We start from the raw sequence: 11,253 nt of genomic DNA, 5'->3' as shown, positions 1-11,253 counted from the left end.
CCTTGAATCGGCGACCACGTATCAAGGCACCGCCTGCCATTGTTCTGTGCCAGTCCCTCTTTCAAATGTGGAAACCATGGTGATCCCGACGAAAGGATTGTCAGGCTATAAAATGCGGAGCGTCCACCTCGGCGACACCATTCTTATGTCTCAGCCCTGACCAAGTCAGACCTTCTTCACATCACGGACATTGCTCTGACAGCCAGCGGCTCCTCGGTGACAAAACCTGTGAGACATCGCTCATTGACCAGTCGTCATTCGAGCGTTAGCTTCATCAAAGACCTGCGGCTCATACTCAACTACGACAACCCGCACAGGCAGACGAGATGAACGCAAATCCCTACCTGCGACCCACGAATGGAACGACCTCTCCAGGCATCGACTACACTGACTGTGGATGCGGAAGTGTGCAGAATTCAAACGACGCCGTGGAATGGAAACATGGATCGCCGTCGCAGCCACCGCTGTCGTGGATGCGCGTCTGAATGAAGTGCCGGGTGGCTGCTCACGAGAATATGCTGCTTCCTTGCAGTCACATCTTGTGCAAGTTGTGCCTCAACGAAGCTTGTGATCGCGGGAGAAAGCGAGCATGAGAACGGAGACGGGCGGCGTCGCGTCTCGTGTCGTGTCCCAAGGAAAGTAACTTGGCCGTAGACGAAGCCAGTGAGACGCCCATCATAGCCCGATCGTCTTGCACAGCATTAGCTTCGAGAAAGACGTGCTGTTGAAACTACTAGCGATGAACGCAGACGCTGCCCTTCGGCAATCCAGTGATCGGATGACCACTCGAGACAACGATGACCCAGACCGCGGAGACAGGCAACGTGGTGTTCCGTTGCAGCCATCCTGGTCTTTCGAGGCCCTCCCCGGTACCACTTACACCCTAGAAGGATTTAACTGCCCATTCGCGAACGAGCGTCCCATCAACTTCGTGCAGCCGTTGCCGTGGGTGTGCGTGAACTGCAAGGTGGTTGCGGCTGAGGCAGGCCTTGCTTCCCTGCTGTCACCCCTTATGTGATGGGTGCCTTGAAGACGCTTGTGATCGATCGGACAAATTCACCTAGGCGCGAGGGCGGCAGTTCTGACAACTGGCACCGCGGAGGCTCGTATCCCCTAGACAGTGAACCCTTCGTGGAGACCGGCGTCCTGAACCTCAACTTCCCTATGCAGTATCTTCTGACACATCCGGTGCACTGTTTCCCTGCCAACTTGGGCTACTGGCTCCAGGGCGAGCTTGGACAACTTCAGGATGACCTGCGGGAATGCCTCTTCAGAGCCAAAACTTACGTGTTGCCGTCTCGGAGTTGGTAGCGACGCTGCGCCTAGGCCTAGCATCACCGGTGTATGAGCCTGCCCAATGTGGATTCCGATAGCGTTTATAGTGCGCCACAACCGTCGAGAGGAAATGTATTGTTGTCACTCAACATACTTGAACACCGCCTTACCGACGTAGACTAGAGGCATTTAGTGGTAGTAAAGGCAAAGTTTTTGAATGGGAACAAAACTTCATTGTACACGCCTCTGCAGGAACGTACTTAGGTTTGACAATACTTTTCTGAGGCATGCACAACATATTTTTGCGAATTGACAATAGGAACAATACAAGAGTTTTAAATAAGGTTTGAATGAATGTCGCTTATACGCAGGGATAATTCTAAAGCTATCAGCTGAAAGGTAGTGCGTGAGTTGCTCAATTGTCAGGTAGGAGCAGTTTGTAGAAAGGAATGCGGAATGGGTGTGGGTAGCTTACACATTTTTTTTTCACCTCTCGAAAGCTTCTGCCCGAATTAGGTACTGCGTCATGCTCTTTCTCGCTCTCTGGTTCCGACATTTCTTTCATTCTCCCCCCAAACACATTCAACCAAGTGACCATTTCTTGAAGACCCTTCCTAAGACGTTGCAATGAATCAGCGACCACATATCCATGCGCCACCTAGCATTCTTCCGTACCAATCTCTCTTTCAAAAATGTAGCAACCACGGTGATCCGGACGAGAGGCCTGTCAGGCTATAAAATGTGCAGCGTGCATCTCGACGACACCAATCTCATCTCTCAGCCTAGACCAAGTCAGATCGGCGTCACATCCCGGACATTCTCATCGACAGCCAGCGGCTCGTCGTTGACAAAACCTGTCAGACATCGCTCGTTGACCGGTCGTCATTCGAGCGTTAGCTCCATCGAAGGCCTGCGGCTCAGGTTCAACTACGACCACCCGTACAGGAAGACGAGATGAACGCCCATCTCTACCGGCGACCCACGAATGGGACGGCGTCTCCAGGCATCGACAACTCTGACCGTGGAACCTCGAGCGTACGAAATTCAAACGACGCCGTCGAATGGAAATGGGGATCGCCATCGCAGCCACCGATGTCGTGGATGAGCGTCTGCATGAAGTGTCGGGAGGTTGCGGACGAGACGATGCAGCTTCCTTGCGGTCACATCTTCTGCAAGTCGTGCCTGAACGACGCTTGTGATCGCGGTAGAAAGCGAGCTCGGCGAGAGGACGGCAGCAGCGAAGACAAGCAGCGTCGCGTCACGTGTCCCCTTGACCGTCACTCGTTCCTCGACAGCCACCTCACGCGCCTGTCCTTCACTGCGGAAGACAAGAATTGTCTGCCTGTGCGCTGTTCCCATGCCGAGGTGGACTACCGATTTCTTTGAGTTGGAAAACTGCAAGCTCACCTCCGGGATTGCATCTATAGAACTGAAACCTTCCCTGTTATTGCCTCGAGGCTCGTAGAACCGCTACGACTATTCTGTCTGAACCCTGTCACTTTTCAGACGGGCTGTATTGCGCCACAAGCACTTAGCCTTTGACCGCGTACTTGCAACGTCAATGAAACTCAATATATCTCTGTACCGTACGAAACGCTAATAATAAAAAGTTTCTTTCAGCTCTCAGAATCACTCTATAGTTTCTGCAATGCAATGCATTACTTGAAGTCGCACTGCACCCTATGCGCTCCCCATTCGACCATGGACTATCCAGGGACCCTTGTAGGCGAGAAAAACGGTTAGAGATATAGATACATCGAAAGTTAGCCTCCGGAAAATGCGTATAGTATCTTAATCATACTAACGCATTGACGCTATTTCGGCGAATAGGCATTCGTTGACATATATCCGAAGTTTATATGTGCCCAAATGCTAGTGCCGGAAAACAGGTTGACATAACCCCCACCTGATGGCCGATCAAGAGGGCGCCTCTGTTCTGCGTTATAAACGAATGCATATTTCTAGATAAAAACTACTTTGACTAGGAAAATGGTGCATGATACTGCTTAATGCTTACGGTGAAAGCAGTTTAAAATCGCTAATTAGTGCTTAGCGCATCGATGCCTCCTTAACGTATAATGAAAATTTCAGAATTTTAACGGAGGATGATTTTAACAACTCTGACCCCAACTTTCCCACGAAGGTGTTGGCGAAAAGGGTTTCCATGCAACTGCAGAAAGTCTGCAGGTAGAAGGTCAAATCAAATTCAGAATAGTTAGGTGTAATGCTTACCCATTGTAGTTAATGTTAAACTTCCGCAGGACTCGCTTGCTTGTTAGCGTTAGATGACTTTGACACCAATTGAATTTCTTCAGTAATAGGTATGTATAATTGTGGACAGGGTGGAGACAACCAAATTCGCCCAAGTGACCGAGTCAGAAACAATACATCGTGTAAATGGGACAGCCAATAAAAGTTAGGATTAATGGACATCACACTGACACGCATGAGAAACTTCTGAAAACATTTAAATTGCCAGGTCATGCTGTCGACAAATTGAATTTCATATCCTACAGTCACGCCTTCGTCCACCTAGAGAAATGATGATTCATACCTCACTTAAACGTCCAATACACCGCAACCAACAGACATAATTGTTTCAAACACAGCTTTTCGACACAGCTTATCTTGAAAAGGCAGATCTCATTTTATGGACTTTCTACGAATGTTCACAAACGTGTGACAGGTGTTTACGCGTGAGCACCTAGCTGTCACTCTGACAGATGCTCACGCACCTGTCATCAAAGTGTTGAATATGAACAACTCCTATTATCTCACACGTCAGCCGTTGACCGGCTCTGCCCACGGTACTGCACTGGTCAGACAAAGGGTTGCACCCAGTCTCTATACAATGGCACACCAGCCACCCACCGGCAAATTTCTTTACGTTCTTCAGAACTGAGAGCTGGGCGTGTCGGTGTGGTTCCAACTCGCAACTAACAGTTCTTTTCGAACGAAACAGCATAAGTAAAAAAGCACAAAGAAAGCAGAACTGATACTCTGTCACGTGTGCACCGAAAGGAAAGTAGCACATACGTAGAAACCACGTGGCTGGCAAATCAAGAATTGATTTTCAAACAATCTCGTGTATTTACGTTGTTGTTATGCTCCCGCAGCCCATCATTCAGGCATCGTCCTGTTTGTCCTACGTAGAATCCAATGCATCAAAGGGAGAAGTGGTTGATGACGTGCTCCGCGCAATCCACCACCTTACTTTTATTCTTATTTGTAAGGCTGTTTCGCAGAAGCATTCGGGTTATTTATACGACATACCCTTGTTAGCTTGTTCGGTGTGGTAAATACTATTTGTAGATTCGATCGCTGGGCAAACCTTTTTTAGTGGTGCGATAGCTGATGTATATAGGGGACCACAGCGACTTTTTTTGTTGTTCAATTTGATTGCTCCTTGATTCTAGAACGCCATTTCTTCAAAATTCCGTCTGCCACAGAAACCAACACATGGTTCGGGCAATCAGCCGGAGAGAGACGGATGCGCTGTTGACTGAAGCCATTTTCAATCAAATTTTGGCACGACTTGGGCACCGCGTTTTGAAAATAAGTATTTACGATTCCCCACTTGACCAGTTTGGAGTTCGAAGAATGATATAGAAGCAGTGGTTCGTTGACCCGAGGCTTCGTAGTTCAAAATAAACATGGTTGTTACCAAGGGTCAATTTTAAGTCCAGAAAACAGAACCTTCCTTCTACAGGCAGTTCATGCGTCACCTGTAGCGGCATAAGACACTGTTAAGCAATGTTAAGAACTTTTTGTACAACTGGGCTTAAGTTATCAGCGGAACAATCGACAAAAAACAAAACTCATCAGCATACTTAAACACTAATTACATCGATGCCTTCTAGCAACTCAGACAGCTTGCCGTCTCACACAGAGAGGCATGAATCAATTATGCAGGACCCGATGCACAGAGCAGTATTTTGAAGATGCGGTCTTCCATCCCATTTGACAAAATTCGTGTTCAGAGAAAAAACTAGTAATCCTTAAAATATCTGGATAGCAAAATCTTGGTTGTCGCAAGGGATTGTGGGGGATACGGCGTATTCAGCTACAACTTCCGGTTCGAGACCACGACGCCGTCTATGCCGCCGTCACTTCATGCCGATGCTTCACGCGCTTTGTCTTTTATATACTGCGGAACTTTGGTGAAAAGCCATGATGCAAGCACCGCTGGGCAGTTCCAAAATGTAGGCGTGAGCTATCGCTCCTTCGTACTTACGTTGGCGCCCTTAGACTCGTATTTTTAGATGTCAGGCATTTCATGCCCTAACGTGTTTGTGTCGCGTCAAATAGTCATATAACGTTTATCAAGCGCAAACGTTTGTCGTGCGCAAATAAACGTTCGCGAACTTAAGAAGTAGTTTTTAATAGATGGTAAGTCAACCTAATAAGTGGCTGTTTGTAACGCTTCCCATAACAAACAGTGCTGTCGATCGCTTCGTCCGCTGTTTTGTCTGCAGCGGTGCCCAGCACGCGCCATGTCGTCGGCTGCTGTGCCTTCGCAGTCTCCCGTTTTTTCCCGAGACGTATGTCTTCTATAACTGCGGAGAGAAAGCACTGATTTAAGTATCTGAAAAGATCACGAATTATTTTGATGTTAGCTCTCCTCCCTCTTTCGTGCAGCCTCAGTTGCATTTTCGTTGTACCGGAATGAAGACGGCACATAATCAATGTGCTGAGGATCCTTGCTGGGTGCACCTGTGCGTATATTTAACTGATTGTTAAAAAGGGAGTATTTGTACTAGAACGTTGGCAGACGAAGTTATTCGCCAAAACACTTACCTGTGACGAAATTATCTTCAAATATTCTGGCTCCTACGTTCGGTGCCCACAACTCGCCGTTCACGGTCACTCGTTTGACGGCAACTGCCCATTCACGTTTGTGCGCTTCATTCCATGAAAAACGAAACATTTTTTTTTCTTTCACGTAAGAGTTCGCGCACCCTAATGCCAAGCAGCCAACCATAATCATGTTGCTGAAGCGTGTTTTCTTCGCGAACAGCGGGAAATTGCACTGTAGAAACTGCTGACAAGGCTGAACGAAGCAAAAGAAGCGCTAACCCTCGAACCGGAAGTCGCTAGCTGACGACATCGTCATTTTGCTATCCACCTATTGGCGACAGGGTAGGTAGACCGCTGCCATTCTGAAGGGCAGCGGCTTAGTATTGGCCAATCATCTCTTCAGCAAAGGTTAGCATGGAGTAATGTATATTTTAAGTGTGTGACGTCAAGCGAGATTGCTTTAAGGCGTTTGACTGGAATATCCTTGAGATATGCCATTAGTTGTACCGTTTTTTTTTTTCACCAAGAACGAGGGTCACTTAGAGGTAAAATACTAAGTTTGGATTGTGAAATGTGAGCGATTAGCTGCTGCCATTTGTCATTTTGCAATATGCAGCATTTTCGCAATGTCAGCAACGTGGGCCTGCCTTGGGTGAATAACAAAAAGGACAATAATTTATTCCTTTAAAACTTACACCTGGACACTGTGACTACCGATGCAAATTATTTCCACGGCCTCCAGTAATACGCGAGAAATCGTGGAATAACGCTGCCTGGCACAATATATTAAAAGGTTATTTGAATTAGCAGAAATTAAATGTTCTTAAATAGGACGCGTCATGCGCGTCATTCTTAGACAGGCGCCACATGCATTTGCCATGAAGATTTGGTTGCATAACTTTAGCATAAATTCCAGATTTACCTTTTACGACAGTCATTAGTATGTGACCAAGAGAGGCAGGCGTCTCCGCCCACGAATTAAACGACGTGCGCAATACAAGCCGACAAAAATGAGAGGAATGGGGACAAAGAAGTGACGAGAAAATACGCGAATTAAATAAATTTTCGTGTTTTACTACAAACAAGGTTAATGCTTGTGGTATTCGTCAAATTTACAGGGAAATGGAAGTGGAATTAAGGCGAGCGTTGATGTCGATGGTAACGGAACGTCCAAACTCCACATATCCCTTCGCTCGTATCATGACTATATTTAACCGTGCTGTACAGAAGATTCAGCGAATAATTTTGAATTTCTTTTTTAAAGTGATAGGCAATATAATTTTTAGTCAGTCATGAAATTGTAGATCCTTGTATTTGCAAAGCATCATTGGGGCTGCAAAAGGTTTTTAATACAAGAGTGACAGTTAAACGCGAATACCTCGTATTGCCGAGGTTGATTTATCACTTGTCCTTATGTAGTTTTGTTCGTGGATTAACTTGTTCACAGGGCTAGCCACAGCGGATTTCTTGCATGTAAACCTGAGAAATCATCGTAGCCGAAGCAAAATGTAACAAGTGGACATGAAGGTAAATTCTTCAGGTTGGAGGTTTCTTTTAATCTTTTTATTCTGTGTGTCAGAGAATGTAACTGCGCATGCAGCAAAAATGTAATTTCCAACCAAAATCCTTTAGCTAACAGTCAAGCCGGAGAAAGTGTCGCTGCGCTTCAACAGCTTCCGTCTTTGCGATCATCAAACCTAGCACTCTAGGAATATAAAAACAGAGTCAAGCAAAAATGGACATTCAAAAAAGGCATAAATACACTTCTATAATTACAAGTATTAAGACTTGAGTTGGGTCTAGTTGGAATATCATAGGTGTACTCATAAAGCAGCGCTGCATAGTTAAACATACGCACAGACGATATCAGCACAGACGAAGTGCATCTATCAAGTGTTTATTAAACATACAGGGGGTGAACACTGAGAGCAACCACAATGTATGTCTGCCTTACAAATATAAGTCCCGAAATTTATCACGTCAATTCAATGTAATCATGTTGTACCTAATAAGAATATAAATGTAATAGTAATAACGACCCCAGTCCCTCTCATAAATTAATAAATCTGAGTGGCACGTTTTCATTTTTGTATTCAAGAAGCGCGCCAGTGTTGCTGCATGCTACGTAAGGATCTTCGAATTTGCAAGCGCTTTCGACTATTCAGAAGCGCACATTTCTTTTTTTTAATATATGATGAAATATGGTGATGTATTTCACCATGTGTTGAAAAAGCAACTCGCTAAGGAATGCGCAGCCATGCCTTTAGAGATTTTAGCTGTAAACACCGTAGCTGAAGGGGTGACTATGAGCCCTTATATTGTCAGGTGGGAACAGGATGGAGAAAGGAATGCGAAAGTGGGTAGGGCCGTTAATAACTTGTCTCCTTTTTCCCCAAGTACAGAGAACTGGGCGAGTTGCAATGTATTCATGAAATGTCAGGGTCTTTTCTATTTCGTCATTGTCTGGTTGTTGCGCTGACAGGTCATGAAGAAGTTCCCTTCTGCCTACTTTGGAAAAGATCACCCCACCTTAGACGCGGAGCCTGGCACTCTCTTTCTTTCTCTTCTGCCTTAATTTCTCCCATTGTTGCCCCAAACACATCCACACATGCGAACATTCTCTAAACCCTCTCGACACGACGCTGCAACCAATCACGACCACGCACGGAGGCCCCACCTACCAGGCTATAAAACGTACAGTGTCCATCTCGGCGACATTCTTCTCATCTCTAAGTGCATCCAAGTGAGATCTTCGTCACGTCACGAACGTTCTCTCCGCGTATAACCTCGCCGATCTGCTGCTGGCAGTAGACGAAGCCAGTGAGACGCCCATCATTGCCCGATCGTCTTGCGAGCATTAGCTTCGTGAAAGACACGCTGTTCAAACTCGGCTTCCACCACCATCCACCTAGGGACCGACTACTACCAGAGATGAACGTAGAAGCTGTCCTTCGGCTATCCAGGTATCGGACGACCGCGCGAGTCAACGACGACCCAGACCACGGAGACAGGCAACGCGGTTCTCCGTTGCAGCCATCCTGGTATTTCGATGCCCTACCCGGTAACACTTACACCCTTGAAGGGTTCAACTGCCCATTCCTGAACGAGCGTCCAATCACTTTCGTGAAGCCGTTGTCGTGGGTGCGCGTGTGCGTGAACTGCAAGGTGGTTGCAGCCGAGACGGCGCTGCTTCCCTGCGCTCACACCTTATGCAATTGGTGCCTTGAAGATATTTGTTATCTCGGGACAAATTCAGCTCGTTACGAGTGTGGCAGTTCTGAAGACAGGCACCGTGGAGGCTCGTGTCCCCTGAACCGTGATACCTTCGTCGAGACCGACGTTGTCGACCTGAACTTCCCTGTGCAGCATCTCATGAAACTAGCGGTTCACTGTTTTCATGCCGACTTTGGCTGCTGGTTCAAGGACCAGCTTGGAAAACTTGAGGATAACCTACGGGAATGCCTCTTCAAAGCTACGACTTACGCGTTGCCGCCTCGGAGTTGGTAGCGACGCTCCGCCTAAGCCTAGCATCGCTGGTGTATGAGCCTGCCCAATGTGGATTCCGATAGCGTTTATAGTGCGCTAAATATTGAAGCAGCTGTCTGAAGATATGCATGTACTGTTAAAGGCTTTAATAAAAAGTTCCTGCAGTTTTTTCCATTTTCTGGATCAATTATATGCATTGCGGTTGACGGCTAAAACAGCCTTACCAACTGCATGGCATGGAGTATCTTCATCGGCCAATTTCTTATGTCTACGACATTTATGCAGTAGTTTATGCATTTATACCGCTTTTAGTATATTCCTATTACCCAGTAATCTCTTGAGCTAGCTGTTTCCTCCTTGCTCCTGCAGGTTATCTAATTTCATCACGCCACCTTATTTACTGACGTTCTCGACTGCGCTTCTCTTATAGGTATTACGTTTATACGGTGTGCAATACAGAATTTTTTTTAATGCAAGTGGATCTGAGTATAGCAAACGTGGCCTCTTTGACACGTGGTTGGGGGTCTCGGTGGGTGTACGCATATATGTGCGCATATATATGTGAAGCCTATAACGGTGCCAAAAAGCTAGCGATTCATGGGCATCCATGGCGTCCGTGTGACCACCGACTAAGCAGCGCCAGTAAGCACCTCTTTCCTACGTTAAAAAAATTAAGAACTTCTGCATAATGCCCTATCTTTGCCGCTCGCAGGCACATCTAAAGCACACCAACTTCTTAACGGATCAGACAAATTCATGTTCGACGGCTTCTTTGAATTATTAATTTGGTATGTGCTAGCTAGTATGGCAGATGAGGTACCGAAAGGGTCTAGCTCACTAGGTTTTGGCATTGCAAACAAGGTAGAACGGCGCGTAAATCACGAGATGGCAATCGTGCCCGCAAAGTACCAATCGGGGCGAAATCATCTGACATTCGAAACAGACGCCCGATCGCCAAACACCACGAAGTATACAGCCACGCGCACAGACTCCTTTACGTAAGGCGCACTGCTTGCAACGACGCCGATTGTAGCACGTGACCTCGTTAAATCGTCAAATGTAGAAAACGTAATACCGTCACTGGTAGTGATACGTGCCGATAGAAGTAAGGGGAAAATGCGCATAAGGTCATCGACTACGATTTTCAATGTAAGCGAATAAGTAAGTGTTCGTTGTTGCTTTTCTTTTTCATTCGTAATTTTATTTGAAGGATTCACCGTTGAATACGAATGATCTGTAACTTGTCTGGCTGTACTCGGTTGTACTGCCCTTCTCGCTACCCAATCTTTTTGTAAACTTTGAATATTATTTAGCGTTTCGTCTGATTATGTATTACCCGCCGCCCCCCTCCCATCTTGTGTAATGTCATAATGGGCCTTTAGGGTAATGAAGAGTACGCTTCGAGAAAGCTATTCGGGTAATAAAGGAATGGCGCATATGAAGGCGTATACGTGTTGCAGTTATGATATTTATAAAGCGTTTGTTGTTTCAGTGGGTAATTCCGTGCAGAATATGTACTGTATGTTTCTGCGAAGATTTAACGCAATTTTTGAAGATCACTTGTGGCCAATAGCACATTTCTAATTCTTGAGCTGGATTTATCGAACACGGCGAACAGTTACTTGCACGAGAAATGTAAATGCACATTCGAATAATTTAGAAAATATACTAATGAACCTCCATATAGTTACTTTA

Source organism: Dermacentor silvarum, chromosome 10, assembly GCF_013339745.2.
Source record: "Dermacentor silvarum isolate Dsil-2018 chromosome 10, BIME_Dsil_1.4, whole genome shotgun sequence".
NCBI classification, from domain to species: domain Eukaryota; kingdom Metazoa; phylum Arthropoda; class Arachnida; order Ixodida; family Ixodidae; genus Dermacentor; species Dermacentor silvarum.
This window is presented reverse-complemented; position numbering follows the sequence as displayed.